General features: G+C 40.6%; 1 protein-coding gene across 1 annotated transcript in view; it reads left to right on the top strand.

Moving 5' to 3' along the window:
* Positions 1–18,232, top strand: part of LOC111144434 (CUB and Sushi multiple domains 1) — a 1,720,260-nt gene that overhangs the window by 1,218,389 nt on the left and 483,639 nt on the right. The gene's annotated exons all lie outside the window — the stretch shown is intronic.

Below are 18,232 nucleotides of genomic sequence, written 5' to 3'. Positions count from 1 at the left end.
TTTAATTTCTGTGATTTCTCATGATAATAATAATTATCATTTATGAAATGTTAATCACCTGCCAAGCTCTATGTCAGCACTTGGCATATACCAGGTTTTTGTTCAGTCCTGATACTGTTCTAAGATGAATTATAATACCCCGTATTAGAGGTAAACTGAATCACCTAGATTAGTTAAGTGAAAATTTGTACACACCTAGTAAATGGTAATGCCAGACTTGAAATTCAGATCGTCATGAAGTAATTTTATTACACTTTTATATTTATTTTACTTTTATGTCTGTCATAAAATAAGACATTTAAAAGCTATAAAGAATAATAAAACAAACATATGTTAAAGTAAGTAAATGGCTGCCCAAACCTAACAATGTAGTTCAATTTCCCTGTATTCTCCTCCGTAGCCATGACCTCCCTCTTCTTACCCGCAATGTATCCCTGATTTGGAATTTATTTGTTCCAGGAACTTACTGCATATGTACATTTCCCTAAGTAGTAGATAATCATGGTTTGGGATGTTTTGTATAAAATTTTCCAAGAATTGAGGAGTGATAGATGTAAATGATTGCTAGGAACTTTAACGCTTCAGTAAGTAGAAGACAGGTATGACATGTTGTGATGAAAGAAAACAGAGGCAAAACCACCAAGAGGGTGACAAACATGCGGGGGTAGAGAGAGTGATGTAAAGGAACACACTGTTTTGAGTTGCCTTGACCATGGTACACCAGCACGGTACAAGGTAATACCAACATACGCCCTTCACGGGGCTGCCCTCTGCGCCCTCGCCAACATGGTGGGCACCTTGGTTGAATGGCACTGAGTGGGTCACCACTGGGTAGTGGCTTCCTGTGGGGCAGCCCTGATACCCCCCTGGTGCCATCACACCAATAAATTTACTATATTCCATTCCCAGGTTCACAGGTAGTCACCACCAAACACACGTCCTCACAAAGCTCGACCTCCAACCTCCCTCCTTCATTCTCCTTCGCTTGCTCCCTCCTTGCCTTCCTCTTTCCTCTCTCCTGCTCCCTTGTCCCTGCCTCTCTTCTTCCATTTCTTCCTGCCCCACACATCCCAGCCCTTGCGTCATCAGCCCCTCTCCTGCAAAACTCAGCCCCTCCCCGGTTGGCCTTCCCTTGTCATGGCCACGGGGCAGCACACCTAGAAAAAGGAGCATAAACAGGCACTCCGGGACCATCTTCTTGTTGTCCCCATCACTACAGTCACCGGCACTATTATTTCCTGTTGTTTCTTTTATTTCCTGGTGTTGCGCCTTTCTCTGGAGTCACAGTCATGACTTCCCTGCTCATCACACACTGTCAAGCCTGGCGCTCTCTTTCTCTCTGGCAAATGAATAAATAAGATCTTTAAAAAAAGAATATAGTAACAGAAGGAGTTCTTTGATATCAAAATTAAAAAGAGTCTTTTCTATTAATTTAAGAGCGCAAAATAGCAAGAATTATTCTTTTGTAGTTTTTTTTCGCAGTGAGACTGGGAAGTTGAACTATTGATTATCTTATCAATGTGATGACTTAAAAACTAATTTCTGAATAGTTTACTCTTGAGTGGTTTTCTCTTACACAGAGTACTTTAGGGTAAGTATGGCCATTCGGTTATCTATTCTGACCCTTAGTGAATGGTAATTCCACAAACCAAAGAAAAAGGAAAACAAAACAAAACAAAACAAGACAGAACAAAACTCTCTAAGTTGCCCAACGTGCAGGAAAGCTGCATGACATCTGCGAGTAGGATCTTTATCCCTGATTACGAAGCCCATCGATCTGACCTTGCTTTGCAAAACTTCACTGCTGCTTTGGTTTATACTAAGAGAAAGTTATCAACTTTGCCTGCTGTAAGAATCTACAGATGCATAGTAGTCCTAGTTCTTTAGACTAAATGATAGTACAAGAGTGAAAGGTAGATGTATTGATTCCAGAAATATTTATGGAACATCTAACACATGCCATGTACTGTGCAGGGCTCAGTAGTGAACAAAGAAACATGAAACAACTCCTGTTTTCATAGATTTTTATAGTCTAATGGGAAAGGCAGAAAGTAGGTAGATAGATGATAAGTAGCCAGATGATAGGTAGCTAGATGATAGACAGATATCTAGATATATAGATGCATAGACAGAAAAATACCAGATTTGGGGGGTGGGGGATACAAGTGGGTCATTAACATGACTGTCAGAAGATAGAGAAGGGCAGTGTTCACATGGAGGTCAGCGATGACTCCATGAGAGAAGGATTCTGAGTTGGGACGGAGTTGGAGGCGCCAGCCCTGGGACATGCCAGGGATACAGCAAAGAACTTTCTAGGAAGAGGCAAAGTATGTATCATGCTGTAGCTTAAACATGAACAATGAGACACAAAAGTCATAGAAGAGGTGGAAATTTTGTCTCCTTTTCCATCAAGGCAGACATTTAGGGTCAAATAATATATTACTCTTCAAATCTTTGTTTCCAGCATAAACGAATACCCGTCACTGGCTATTTCTGCTTGCTCTGTTTTTTTCTTTTTTCTTGGTGGAAATCTGGACATTTGGAGTGTTGTCTTGCTGGAAAGGGAGATATTTGTAGACAAACTGAAGATGGAAGAAAGATGAGTGAATGGATGGGGCGTGTTAATGCATAAAACAGTGAATAAATAAAGACATAAATAAGAGCACGTATGTCGCCACTGCTTCGGAGGGCTTGATCTGAAGCAGGACTAAAGGTAGTTTATGCCACACACCCAGTAAACAATAACGAACGGTGGCACATCCCTGTTTTCCTACTTCTCACCTTCTCCTCTGCACAGGTTGGACCCATCCATCTGCTTCACATTTGGTGGAAGCCAAGCAATCTGGAGCTTCCTCTTGCCTTCAGGAGATGGGGCTGGGTGGCAGTGGGACTTGGACACATTGACATGGCTTCAGGAAGCCTTTGCTGCTGACATCGGGGTAGACAGACACATCACACTGGGATGGCAGCATCTCCCTGGCAGCCGGTCCTGGGATGGACGCTGTGGTAGTAGAGGTCCAGGTCTCCCACTGCCACTCCTATCAAAACTCCCCAGCCCCTGGCCTGTCTAGGACAAGCCATCTCCATGGGAGGACATATCTGGGCTCCAGGCTTCAACTCCAGCAGCAAAGGGGGTTTGCTTGTCTTGTCTATTATTTGATATGTAAAAATAAATATGTCCGCTTTTATTTTTACCAATTCACCCCTTTCTAGTTCTGTAACTTCCTTTTTGTCATTATTATTAAATTTCAACAAAATGTCCTTTAGCTTACTCTTTAAAACTAATTTGGTTGTTGGACGTGTCTTTCAGCCTAGGTGGAGGTATGGAGTGGGTTAATAAAATACCCAAGACATTTAAAAATCTGTAAAATATTTTTCTCTTCCTTCTCACCTAAAATAACCTCTTCACTAAACAAATATGTTAAAAAGAACAGCCTTTTACTTTTTACGTGGGACTCCCAGTCTTGTGGGTCCATCATTGTTAGGCTTCTATTGTGTCAGTAAGAAAACAAAACGAACTTTGATTTGCATTTCTTCAGATATAAACCACTCATTCTTCTGGGTTTGTGTATGGAATTCTTTTGATTATCTTAAACAGCTCTGTGAGACGTATTCCTTCTTTTTTCTCCTTGCTCTATTTTGTTTAAGTGCGGCCATAATGTACCATTTTTAGACTCCATTCTCAATGCTTTTATCAGCTGCAAAAAACATGCCTTCCATTATTATTATTTTTTTAAATTATTGACTAGCACCGTTTGTTCCACTTACTTCTTGGAAAACTTAATATCTTCTGCTTTTATCTATAGATCTATAATTTTCTCTTGCAATTCGTTCATCATTTAGACCTTCAGAGTTCTAGCTGATTTACTGCACGTACCCTCCGTTGATAGATTTCGGTGTTCTGCGAATGTTAATTCTGAATTTCGCCACATCTGATCATGTCTTGATGTGTTCGATAGCAGTTATATTATTGAATTCTTAAATTCCCAGTTTCCCTCCCTCTCTGTTTTTAATAAACTGCTACCCTCTTTCCTCCATCTGAGAATCTGTTTCAATCGTCTTCTAAATAATGCTTCTCATTTTTGCTTGCTTCATTTCAGGGATTAGTTAAATTCTTTTGGAGATCTCACTGGTTTGTTCTTCCATTTTAGACCATAAAGCACTCTGAATGTTCCCCCACTGCTTTCAGTTTGTTCCTTCCCTGGTGATCTGGTGTGTCTTTGTCATTGCACGATGACTGTTCTATATCTTGGACAGTTTTGGTGGCATTTTGATGATTTTTGCGTGAGGGATTTCATTCGTAATGTTCATCTCAGTCAAGTTCACAGAATGCCTGACTTGCTTCTTTCTTCAAATATTGTAGATTTTTCTTTACTCTTTAAGAACCCACCATACCCACATCTTAATGTTTTGCCAAGACACTTCTCGAGAGAAACACAGTGCTGTGAAATAAAGAAGGAAGCATGTAGGTAGGAAATTTTCTCTGGAAATTGGAGGATAAAGGATTCATTTCTGGATAAAATTGGGGGTTAGGAATGGCTGTGCCTGAATGAAGGCAGAGCGTTTTCTTTGGTTGTAAAGACTCAGAAGGTTTGGAATAACAGAAGCCCTCAGATCTGTGCAGGCATGAGGAAGTTTGCTATGAAGCAGACTGTCAAGTACTCCTTGGGACCTTGACCCTGGAGATGAAGGGTCTGCGCAGGTGCGGCACAGAGAGAAGTTGCATTTCACCTAGTGCTCAGAGAGGCAAGGTGGAGATCAGGGAAATTCACTGCTCTAGAGAACCATCTGGGGGATTTCGGGACTGGGAGTCTGAGTTCCTCATGCTCTTGGGACTTGATGGTACCACCTGGAGAGCTGCCAATGCAGAAGATACACACACTTCCCAGTGTATGAATGTTTTCTTCTCCTCTGCATCGCTTGTTAAGCTGACTTTTAGTAGCATGGGATCATAATAACACAGTTACATTTGAAATAACATTATGTAACCATCTTTTTATTAACGGTGAATCGAGGTGTATTTTTTTTAAGGATTCTATTATTGGGGCACCTGGGTGGCTCAATAGGTACAGAATCTTATTTCAGCTCAGGTCATGATCCCAGGGTCCTGGAATGGAGCCTCCCACTCTGCTGAACACGGTGTCTGCTTCTCCCCCTCCATCTGCCTCTTCCCTCTGCTCTTGCTTTCTCTCTCAAATAAATAAATCTTTAAAAAAATAAAGGGTTTTAGTATTTATATGTGGGGCAAAATATAAAGCAAGGATGTTCTAGAAATATCTTTCTCCTAAGTTTTTTTCTTTCAAGGTTCTTTTCTTTCTCTGTTGGAACCCAATCTTGTATGTTATTTGCAGATCTGAAAGCTTATTCGTACTTTCTGGTGGGAAATTTAGATGTGTATTTATCTAGTCTTTATGGTACATACATTTGGAAAAAATGCTTCTCTGTAATTAATTGTATATTTTCAGTTGTTTTATGATTGGTCCTCAGAACCTCAGGCTAAAACACTTAAAATTTATTTTTAAAGATGATAATTTTTGTTTCATAAAGTGTGAACTTTCCTTTAAGATGTGTAATAAATTGCTTTTGACGGTCATGTTCATAACTTCCAGATATAGATGTTCTCTAGGAGGAAATTCACAGTTTGAAAAATTTTCTTCTGATAAATAATTTGTAGTTGGTGAATCAGACATTTTATAGCTTCTTTTTGCTGAAGTTTCCACCTTTGTACTCTAAGTTCTCATTCCTATCCTGTTGACTTCAAATCTACAGTAATTAAGGCATTTATAAATTATCTTCTTCCAAAGTGTATAACTTTTTACTTATTTATTGTGTGCTGTGAGTTTTACATCTTGGAAAACTATAAAAATATTTTCCTGTTGCATATCTCTTTCTACCATCACAATTCCTGGCACAATCAAAGGATCCAGGAAAAACAAATATAGTTTACACATCAAAACAACAAAGGGCAAATAAAAAGTAAATTTTTTTTTCAATCAGGAAATACAGTGTACATGTTGTGTATGTGTGGTGTGTCTGTAACTTATAACACACAATGTTGCATTAGTTTCAGGTGTACAACATAGAGAGGCAGTAAGTCTGTAGGTTGTGCTGTCCTCACAAGGGCAGTCATCATCGTTCCCCATGCCACACTGTTGATTCTCTTCTCTGTGCTGCACCATCCGTCCTGTGACTCACTCATCCCATCACTGGACACCCGACCTTCCTCTCACCTCTACCCATTTTACCCATCACTCAACTCCCTGCCCTCTGGGAACCATCAGTTTGTTCTACATTGCTGCCTCCTGTCAGCACACGGGAGAAGAATGAGGCACAAACAAGTCAGCTGCGAGAGAAAGGGAGCAGGGCACGACAGCAGAAATGACTGTCGCCCCTGACAACCCCTCAGTCTCATATTTGTTAGAAAGTGAGTAACGTCCAACAAAGTCAGATTACACATTGACCATGAGTCTTGTACATAAGTAAGAGGAAAGGCAAAACATGTCTGATCACATAGTACGTGACCCATAGTGAGCAAGCTCAAGTGAAAGGATTGTCTGACTAAGTGCTGATGCTCTCGGGGGAAGGGGAGATCAGAAAAATGAGGCAGGCGGCATCCTCCCCCAGTGGGCTGGGCATTCCCAGGTGCTGGGCTTCAAGGACGTCTATGATCTATCATCCTCTCCCACAGAGGCCTGTTGTCAGTACGTGTTTTTCTTAAAGCTTTATCTAAGCATGCTTGGTAACTAGTGCAATTTCTCATGGGTTATATTTTAGACAGTATGTTGTTCTGAGGGACGGTTACACGATGTACTCATGAGTCTGTTACTGCTTTTGTTGGTTTGGTGCGCCATTTGTTTTTTGTTTTTCTTTTAGATTCCACATACGAGTGACATCATATGGCACGAGTCTTTCTCTGACTATTTCACATGGTGTTATACTTTCTAGGTCTGTTCATGGTATTGTAAATGGCAAGATCTCATCCTTTTTATGAACAAATATTTTTCTTTGTATATATACCACTTCTTTATCCATTCATCTGTCAGTGGACACTTGGGTCACCTCTATAGCTGGCCTGTTATAAATAATGCTGCAGTAAACCTGGGGTGCATAGTGGTAAGGGGTTGGGGAATAAATACCCACTAGTGGAATTACTGAGTCACATGGTATTTCAATTTTTAACTTTTGAGGAACTTCCACAGTGTTTTCCACAGTGACTGCAGCAATTTCCATTCCTACCAACGGTGCACAAAGGTTCCTTTTTCTCTATGTCCTCCCCCAGACTTGTTATTTCTTGTTCCTTATTATTATTATTATTTTAATTCAACCATTCTGGCAGGTGTGAGGTCATATCTTATTGTGATTTTGATTTGTGTTTCCCTGGTGATGAGTGATGTTGAATATCTTTCCATGTGTCTGTTGGCCATCTGGATGTCTTCTTTGGAAAATATCCATCCAGGTCTTTTGCCCATTTTTAATTGTATTATTTGTGGTTTTTTGGTGTTGAGTTTGTGGCAATATTTAATTATCAGAGACTTGAACTAGTCATATAGAAAATAATTTTTACATCTGTATTGTATAAAATCATTTGAGATTTTGATCAGAAAAAGAAAACAGAATGACAGTAGGCCAAAAATTTCAAAGAAATACTTTAAAAATGAATATTTCATAAGAAAGGTGAAAAATATTTTTGAAAATGGAGTTGTATTTTATAACCTCTACTCTTATCTTCCTCATTTATATGTGACTGTGGAATCAAAGATCTAAAAAATACTAAATCAATACTCAGGAGTTCCCAGTTTGAGTTCCACATCTTTCACTAATAATTGTGAAATGAGTCCTTTGTCTCCCTTGCTTTTAGTTTTCACTTCTGAAAGCAGAGGTTGTCAGATCAGTAGTAATTTTAAGTCTCCTCATGGTCTGTATTTAATGTTTGATTGTACTTTACTGCTAACCTCACCTCATCCTCTGTTGAAGGAAATATGAGGGGCTCCTGGGTGCTTAGTTAGTTAAGTGTCTGCTTTGGACTCAGGTCATGACCCCAGGGTCCTGACTGAGCCCCATGCTCGGGTCTGCTCAGAGGGGAGCCTGCTTCTCCCTCTGCTTGTGCCTGCTGCTTCCCCTGCTTGTGTGCTTGCTCTCGCTCTCTCTCTCTCTCTCTCTCTCTCTGTAAAATAAATAAATAAATAAAATATTTAAAAAAGAAAGAAAGAAAGGAGCAAGAAATAGGAGCCAGTGTCCTTGAACTCCCTAATTTTCCTGCCATCAGATGCCCCAGCCTGTCTCACACTCTTTCTGTGGTTTTCTTTTACATTGTAGGGGTTGTTCTGTGTCTCATTAAAGTCAAAGACAGGCTCATATTTGCATTCAAGTAGCAATATTTTTTCTGTCCTGAAAAATCATTTATATCTCAGATCATGGAATCATCATTGTGCAGTATATTCTAGTATTTTCCATCTTAAAAACAAAATCTGTTCTTGGTGACACGTTCTCATATTTTCACCCTTTATAGGGAAGCGATCAGAAGTCCCACCACCCTACACTTCCCTTCCTTGTCTCCCAGGCTCTCAACTGCAGGCTCCAGCACATCTCCCATCCCTGCAGTGGTGATAATTTTTTCCTGCCACGGTCATCATGTTCCCCATCTAGCTAAACCACGGGTCTCATCGCTGTCCACATCTATTTAAGTTCTCAGTAATATTCAACCCATTTGATCACTGCCTCCTTCTCAAGACCTTCGGTTTTATGGGGCATCCACAGCGTGGGTCTAGCATCGCTCTCACTGGGGGTCTTCTGTCGGCGTGCTTCCTCAGTGCCATGCCTCCACACACTGCACAGCCCAGGCCTCCCTCCCCAGCCCTCTTTGTTTGCATGTCCCGTCTGATGGATACCCCATCAGTCCTGTTACTTCTACCAGTATCTGTGGCTAATGGTCCCCTGTTTGCTTCTAGTCCCCAGTATCTCCCTAGCTCTACACTGTTAGTTCAAAATGTGCACCTGGTGACTTGATTTTACTTAATATCTAGGAATGTCCAAAAGTCATGTTAAACTTAGTCTGAAAAGAAAACCCTCATTTTTTCTACACAAATTTGTCCTTTCCATGCACAGCTGTACAACCTGGTTTCCCATGGAAACAAAACAAAACAAAACAAAACAAAAGAAACAGTCATCTTTGATCACTGCATTTCAGTAACTCCTCAGCTAAGCCGTCATTATACCTTATGGACTCCTGTTGTATATCTAAGACCTGCCCCTTCCCCCATGTCCCTAGCCCCAGCTCAGGCTCAGCCACCATGATTCCTCATTGAGAACATTTAACCATGGCTGAACTCAGCCTGCAGAACCCCTATTGGGTGTGTTCAATGAATGAAGTAAGAAAGGAATTTTTTAAAAACTAAAAAACGTTTGGTTTATTATATGTAATGTCCTCACATGTTTCTGGTAATAATTTGTCTTTCCACATTACTAAGCAGGCTGAGGACAGTAAAAATAGCTATTTACTATGCATTTCTTTTTTTTAAAGATTTTATTTATTTATTGGACAGACAGAGATCATGAGTAGGCAGAGAGGCAGGCAGAGAGAGAGGAGGAAGCAGGCTCCCCACTGAGCAGAGAGCCCGATTCAGGGCTCGATCCCAGGACCCTGGGAGCATGACCTGAGCTGAAGGCAGAGGCTTTAACCCACTGAGCCACCCAGGCGCCCCTACTATGCATTTCTTATCATAACACTGTAATGGAAATGATAGTCAATAATTAGGCTTTGAATTTCTTAAATTTTAAATGTTTTTTGAAATTTCAGTTATTCAGCTTGCTGAATAAGTCAATGTATTTTAAGTCTCTTTTCTGTGGGCTAGACACTATAAAAAGAGAAGGTTAATATTCTGGTTTATAATCTCTGACTTTGGCGTTATTGCCGAAGTACTCAAATGGCCCATGTATGCCACTTGAGTTCTGACTGGAGGCCAGGATATAGGGGAGACAGCTATGCTTTTGGGTTAAGCACTGTGTTTTATTTGTCCAAACTACGTTCCTTGAGACTTCTTCCCACGAACATGTCAAAGAACTACTTTCCCACATTTCTGATTTTTTACAGTAGCTTTTGCAAATGATCTCTTCATATTATACTATATACTGTATCTGTATATCCATCTTCAATTTTCCTAGACTGTTAATGTCACTGGCTGAATTTACCAGATTTCCAAAGAAAAGTTGGTTACAGTTGATAAAACTGTAGATACAGTTGATAGAACTGTAGATACAGTTGATACAATAGAGTTGATACAGCATTCCATTTGGCTTCTGGTTAACAATGGAAAGTACAATAAAATGGCAGGAGGAATTCTGTATACAGTTTAGTGCTGAAAGCTCCTGGCATTTATTACATGTTTGTACATTTTATAAGAATTTATTTATACCACACTATTGCATACCAAATTTGATATCTATCATTTATGGATATAGGCATATTGTTTAACTTAAATAAGGATTTAAAGGTCTACTCACTTAGCAACATATATATATATATATATATATCACACCATGGAAATATATATTTCCATGGTATTACTAGTAAATGTAAATTATTAATATTTTATTATATATTGGAAAGAATATAAAATGTAATTATAGGTTTATGTGAATATGATGGTCCCTCAATTCATCATAAACTAGGTATGGAAAAAGTAGCAATAATAATAAATAATTAAGTGACAAGCTATTATATCGAAAGTGTGAACATACATAGGAGAAAAACTAATTCTATTGACCTTCAGGTATAGATGGATACCCAGCATTCTGTAACTCTGCAGAGATATCAAGAAAACTGCTTTCAGGGGCGCCTGGGTGGCTCAGTGGGTTAAAGCCTCTGCCTTCAGCTCAGGTCATGATCCCAGGGTCCTGGGATCGAGCCCCGCATCGGGCTCTCTGCTCAGCAGGGAGCCTGCTTCCTCCTCTCTCTCTGCCTGCCTCTCTGTCTACTTGTGACCTCTGTCTGTCAAGTAAATAAATAAAAATCTTAAAAAAATAAAAAGAAAACTGCTTTCATTTGAATAATGTTTGTGACAAAAACTTCTTAAGACATAAACACATAAATGACAAACTCTAAGTTACTGGTGAGATGAACTAGTATGTGTCCAATCTACATTATCACAAAGGCTGTAGCTACAGGAATGAAGTGTAGGGATTCTATCTGTGGCCTCTTTGAAAATACCTGGAGTTTCAGCTTCCCTACACAGCCAGGGTTTTGAAGTTTTTTGGACCCTTGGTGCAGTTGTTTTTTGAAACTACTGTGTCAACTTAGGAGTTATGAGCTGCTTCTGAGAATAAATATGTGATTTGTCACGTCCTAGCATGAACAAAGCAGAACCTGCTGTGCTAATAAGAAGATTATTATATGCTGGAGGTTGATGATTAATTGCTATGTGGTACAGCACCTCGGGCTGTATTCATGTCGGAAAAGGGTGTGCTTGTGCATTCGGGCGTACGTTTCCACACGTCTGTGTATACCTGCAGAGCTGGGTTGAAGAAGGCGATTTTTGGAGTGCAGCTGAGGCCCTGCTATTAAACAAGTGAACGCGTGAAAAGGCAGATGTAGAACAGCAACCCGTGTGGGCGATCTCCCATGGCGATCACCCAACCGTGAGTGGAAAGACTATTGAGCAAACAAGATGTGGAGAAGGAGGTGGTATTTCTAGTCCAGGAGATGGGAACTTCCAGACAGGGTAGAGGAAGACCTGCCTTGAGGCAACTAGTTGCCCTTTCTTTCTCTTTGCCCTGGTGGCTGCGCAGTGACAAAATGGAGCCCCGGGAACACCCATTCATCCTCACGAACGGGTCCACGTCAGCTCCTGCCTCCAGGAGCAAGGTAGAGTTCATCTGTTGGCGACACCGTGAGAGCCCGTAACGGGGCCGAGCTTCAGAACACGAGGTCTGAGCACCAACGGATACCGCAAGCGCGGCTGAACCTGCAGGATCGTGCGATTCTGTCAGCGCGTCACTGGGATGTTTTCGCTGTCATCGTTGCAGTTATCTTTCCCCCATTCCTGCTCACATGCACGGCCCAGTCCTAATTCTGGCTGCAAGATGGTCCCGCAGAGCTGTCCACCATTTGGGGAACACACTTCAGACGAATCTCTTGCTGACTCTCTGGCTGCCACAGGGACGGAGCCTAGCGCAGCCTGTTTATGCGCAGTGAGAGACACCAGAGTTACTCACAGCTGAACTCCCAGCACCGCTGCGTTGGTCCGGGTCATAGCACTGACCGAAGAGCTAAAAAAAAAAAAAATGCCTTTTGCTTGTTAGCTTTTGTTTTCCATTTGAATTCCTGTTTTCTTAATCAGAACACTGAAAAATAATTAGGTAGAAAAACAGGGTGTGCACCCTCCTCGCAGAATTAAGGCAAGTGACATGTATGGGAAACATTTCGTATAGGTTCCATAGGTTTGGAGATATTATTTATTTATTTATTTATTTATTTTAATCATTTTTTTTTCTAATTTACTTTCAGCATAACAGTATTCATTGTTTTTGCACCACACCCAGTGCTCCATGCAATCCGTGCCCTCTCTAATACCCACCACCTGCTTCCCCCAACTTCCCACCCCCCCCACCTCTTCAAACCCCTCAGATTGTTTTTCAGAGTCCATAGTCTCTCATGGTTCACCTCCCCTTCCAATTTCCCTCAACTCCCTTCTCCTCTCCATCTCCCCTAGTCCTCCATGCTATTTGTTATGCTCCACAAATAAGTCAAACCATATGATAATTGACTCTCTCTGCTTGACTTATTTCACTCAGCATCATCTCTTCCAGTCCCGTCCATGTTGCTACAAAAGTTGGGGATTCATCCTTTCTGATGGAGGCATAATACTCCATAGTGTATATGGACCACATCTTCCTTATCCATTCGTCCGTTGAAGGGCATCTTGGTTCTTTCCACAGTTTGGCAACCGTGGCCATTGCTGCTATGAACATTGGGGTGCAGATGGCCCTTCTTTTCACTACATCTGTATCTTTGGGGGTAAATACGCAGTAGTGCACTTGCAGGGTCATAGGGGTTTGGAGATATTTTTAAGTAGAGTTCATTTTGAACTAATTACATGAGAGAAATTCTCCGGACTCTGATAGCAAAGTAACAGTCTCCTTAGATAAAATATATGATTTACTTTTAATAAGAAACAAAGATTCATCAAAAACTAATGATGTACTGTGTTCATTCTGTAAAAGGAAACAACTTTATATGTATTAAAGACTTTCAAAAGAGGTTTTAGTTTCACAGCAAAATTATCATGAAGGTGCAGATTTTCACGTACCCCCACCCCACACATGGACAGCCTCACCCACTCTCAGCGTCCCCACCGTTTGGTGCATTTGTTACAACTGAGGAGCCCACATGGACATGTCAGCACCTGCATTCTAGAGTGTCTGTGAGGGTCCCTCCTGCCGGCGTACATTCCGTGGGTTTGAGAAAATAAGCGCGAACCCACCATTATGGTCTCACACAGAGTATCTCCACGGTCCTACAACTCTGTCTCGCTCTACCTAAATAAAGACTTGTACTTATCGGCATCTCCGATCTGTCTTATATAAAACAAGGCGTACTTATGCTAGTTTTGTATCAGTTTGGCAAATCTTTTATTCCAAGTCTGACTAGCAATTAAAGTAAAACAAAGATAACACAAATTTATTAAAAATTCACCATAAATCACTGTTTCTGCTTTAATTTACTCAACGATCCTTCGCAGGAAAGCACATAATTCATTTCTACAATGCAGGGGAATTAGGGATTCATAGACATAGTGTAGATGGTGGGATAGCTGTGCTCCTGTACGCAGACACACAGGTAGAAAGGGTCACTCGGCGTGAACGGTTCTTGGATCGTTTAGTGAGCCACTGCCGTGTACGTCCAGCCTGGGGTCAGAAGAGGGACACGAAATCAGGAAAGAGAAATGAGGTATCTTTCCAGCCCTCTCCCCACCATTTCTAATGCTGTACAACAGCGCATGGTGCCCAATTTAAATGCTTCCGTTTTGTCTTGAAATGTGTTTTCGTACTGATAAAACTTAGCATTAGGGACAATTGATTTAGTACCTCGCTCTTTTAAGAAGACCGTTTGTTGATAAGCACACCACTAGTCTGAGTGGTGGTAGCCGTGTGTTTAAAATGTACTTATACAAATGAAAAGATTTGGACAAAGCCTGTTCATGATAGAGTGCTGGCACATTAATTTGCCTTGAATATATGAATAAATGAAAAATTAATGAACAATTGGGAGCACAGAGAAGGAGAGATATGGAAGAACCATGTAGGGAATTAATACTTAAATGTTTTTGATTGTTCCCAGAAGATAAACATACTGGAATAACCTCACCCCAGGATCTATTTTATAGATATTGTTTTACATTCCTTTTACGAAGGTGGAGAAACAAGTGTTCTCTGTATTTTTAGAAGTACCTGATTTAGAAATGTTTAAACAGAAGGTAGTGTTTTATTTTCATAGAGTCTATAGGGATTTTGATATTCTTGATGATACAAAAAGAAGTTTGTAATGAGGATTTACTCAGACCAACTCTCTTACAACAGTGAGATGTTTAGAATTGGTTAAAAATAGAAAATATTACAAAACGCCAAAAATATATTTTAAAAATTGCTCCAAAGTCTATACGGAGCATCATCTCTTTCTCTCAGGCCTGAGATCCTGTTTGAAGGTGAAAAAATAAACGATTTCATCTATTGTCATTAAGAAATTTTTACTTGTAAATGTTAAATTCTGTAATTATTCTGTATTTATCAAAATATACCTCGTGGGTTTTGAATTTTTTGAAGTCTCAAACTTTGTCCTTCTTTGTTTTTCTTTTTCCTTCTTATTTTATCTGTTAAGGAGTCTTTATTTGTGACAGTTAAGAGTTTTGTAATTACTCCGTTTCTCAAAATACCCCCTTGTAGACTTTTAAGTTGTTTTGAAGGCCAGAACTTTGCCAGTCTCGTCTTTGTTTTAATTCCGAGCATCGTGGCCTGGACAGAGCAGACATTCAGTAAGTTCCAGCACAGCGTCTGCCCTCGTGGCACTCAGCCGTGGAAGGGTGTGGGGCACAAACAGAACAGGTGAAGTTCCAACAGCTGAAACACGTGAAGGGAATAGGCAGTGTTGGCAGAGAAGGTTTTCTTTGGACAGAATGAGCAGGGCAGGCACCACCGAGGGGCAGCATCATGTAGAGACGTGAATATAGGGCAGCCTTCTGCAGGGAACCAGGTCAGGGCATGCCTGTGTTTAAGGAACCGAAGAAACCACTTTGGTCACTGAGTCACTCACAATCCCAAATATATCTGAGCATTATTAATAGTCACAGTAGCCAAGAGAGTGAGAACAACCCAAGCGCCCATCGACAATGATGCATAAAGGTGTGTGTATTTTTGTATACACACACACGCATACAGGAATATTAGTCAGCTGTGAAATAGGAGATAACTTCCATTTGTAACAGTTACTGATGAACCTCCAAAACATTATGCTTAGTGAGACAGATCTATAAAGAAAAAAATGTATTATTTCTTTTTCTGTGGGATCTAAAAAAGTCAAATACATGTATCAACGAGTAGGTTGATGCAGGGAGTGGGGGAAACAGGGAGATGCTGGTCAACGGTCCAGAGTCCTAGTTACGCAAGACAAGTAAGTGGAGAGATCCAGGTGGTTACAGTTAATGATGTACTGGGAACTGGAATTTTGCTAAGAGCACAGATTATCACCACACTGAAAAAATGGCAACTGTGTGAAGAAACCAGTTAATTTGAATGCAGTAATGTATGTGTGCATCAAATCATGGTGCACACCTTACATATATCCAGTTTTTTTTTATTTTATTTTTTAATAATTTTTTAAAATTTATTTTCAACATAACAGTATTCATTGTTTTTGTCCCACACCCAGTGCTCCATGCAATCCGTGCCCTCTCTAATACCCTCCACCTGGTTCCCCCAACCTCCCACCCCCCCACCCCCCCACCTCTTCAAACCCTTCAGATTGTTTTTATTTAAAAATGTATTTACTTGGGGATGCCTGGGTGGCTTAGTGGGTTAAGTATCTGCCTTTGGCTCAAGTCATCCCTCGGTCCTGGGATTGAGCCCGTGTCCATCTCTCTGCTCAGCAGGGAGCCTGCTTCTCCCTGTCCCTCTGCCCTGCTCTCCCAGGCATGCACTCTCTTTCTTAACTCTCAAGTAAAGAAATAAAATCTTTAAAAAATGCATTTACTTAACATTATTTTTCACTTGGATCTCTGCCCATCCCTGATGGAGAAATGATGGCAAGTTTCATTACAAATGTGAATTTGTGTTTTAACACCAGGTAGAATATTTACAGACTGCCACATTGTCTGACACACTCTAGGTTCTTGGCCCAAGACTGGGTGTACATTTTGTTTTCATGGAGCATTAACAGCATGGAGTAGAGATTATCCTTTGACAACAGGCTCTGGCTGATTGTTGAGGCTAAACACTGAAAAAAGGCTCTCTGTTACTCTTTGCGTTGGCTTGACAAAACCACAAAATGGCGATTTCTACACCCCTAATGAAAGCACAGTTACGTAGTGAGACCCCCTGTGTGTGACTCATTACGAGGTGCCCAAGCATGACCCTCAGGCATTAGTGGGTTATCATCCCTTCACTGCAGGATGCTGCATGAGGCAGGCCTAGGTACGTGTCAGGAAGGTGGTGGGAATGAACCTGCCGGTCTCAGGGCTTTTATTCTCTTCTCATTGGACCATGGTCACTTATAAACAGACCCATGAGACAGGAAAAAAATGAAATAAAACCATGCTCAGGTCCTAAGTTTCATGTGCAGTATTGATCCTGGTTTGCAACAGGTATCAACCCCCACACATGTCTCGAAGACAACTACTAAAATAATGTATTCACATAAACACTGCAATTTGAAAGAGTAGCCTTTTATAATAGCTTATAATAACTGTATCACTAATTTTAGTAGGGATTTCAAATGGCAACATTAATGTGTTCCGCATGAGCACGGCTCGGAAGAGCACCTGTCACGGCTCGGAAGAGCACCTGTGTGGGGCCGCTCGGGACTGCACACTAACCTGCTGTTGGTCGGAAGCCGGCCTTCCTGCTGCTGCCTCGTGCTCTTTGCTTGGAGGTCTGACGAACAGGCATCAAAGTGTAGTTGCGTTTCTGCTCTTCCTGTCCTGTGCTTCTCCTCTGATTCCTGCTTGTCTCCATGTATCTCGCTCTTCTATCCATTTGTCTATCCATCCGTCTGCCTATAGTTTATATTTATCTATCCATTTACTTTCTGTGTCACTTTCTTCTATTACCTCCATCGTCTTATCAGCCATCTCATCTCTCTAATGATTGATCAGTCTATCTCCGTATCTCTAATCAACCTTTCATCCATGTGTCTCTTTTAGCTATCGATCTATTGATCTGTCACTTCTATATATCTGTCTTATCTGTCATGTGTCAGTGACCTTCATATCTCATCTTATCTGTCTACCATCTATCATCTACCTAACTCTCTGTTCCTTGATCTCTTTGCCACTCAGGTTTCTAGCCTGATTTCATGACATCTCTTACCGTCTTTCTCTTTCTTCACAGCGTTGGACATGGAAGAAAGCATTTCTTCTTTCAGGAGAAAAGAGTCCTGTGCTCTGTAAAAAGAAATTCATAGAATCATAATAAATGGCTGAATCAGACATAAACCGATCATATCTAGTTGGTGTGGTGTTAATCACCACGGCAGAGTGTTCTTTCAGAAATAAAGCTTTGCAGAGTTAAATGTAGAGGAAAACTTTCTTGCCTCAGGAGGTCTTTTTAATATGTTAATATGGATAATTAAATAAAATCTGCATACATTACTCTAAAAATGTTTGTTTCAGAGTATTTGGGTGTCCTCAAAATATAGTAAAAGAAATATGAGAAGAATTAACATATGAGATATATTTAAAAAGAATTAAAAAGAATTAATGAACAATTCTTTTGCTTATATTATCTTTGGGTCCTTCTAAGCACTATACAAAATAAATATTTGATAAACATTTGATTTAAAGCGTAATACGACTTTTTCGCTTTTAAAATCACTTTTAGTGCTGATAATCAGTATCTCTGGAGGGATAGCAGTTCAGAATTCTTTAAAATTCTGTAACTGAGGGGGCGCCTGGGTGGCTCAGTGGGTTAAAGCCTCTGCCTTCGGCTCGGGTCATGATCCCGGGGTCCTGGGATCGAGCCCCACATC

This window comes from Enhydra lutris, unplaced genomic scaffold (assembly GCF_002288905.1).
Source record: "Enhydra lutris kenyoni isolate GAN:26980312 unplaced genomic scaffold, ASM228890v2 scaffoldscaffold11, whole genome shotgun sequence".
Classification (NCBI taxonomy): domain Eukaryota; kingdom Metazoa; phylum Chordata; class Mammalia; order Carnivora; family Mustelidae; genus Enhydra; species Enhydra lutris.
The sequence above is the reverse complement of the archived record's forward strand: the minus strand, read 5'-3'. Positions and strand labels throughout refer to the sequence as shown.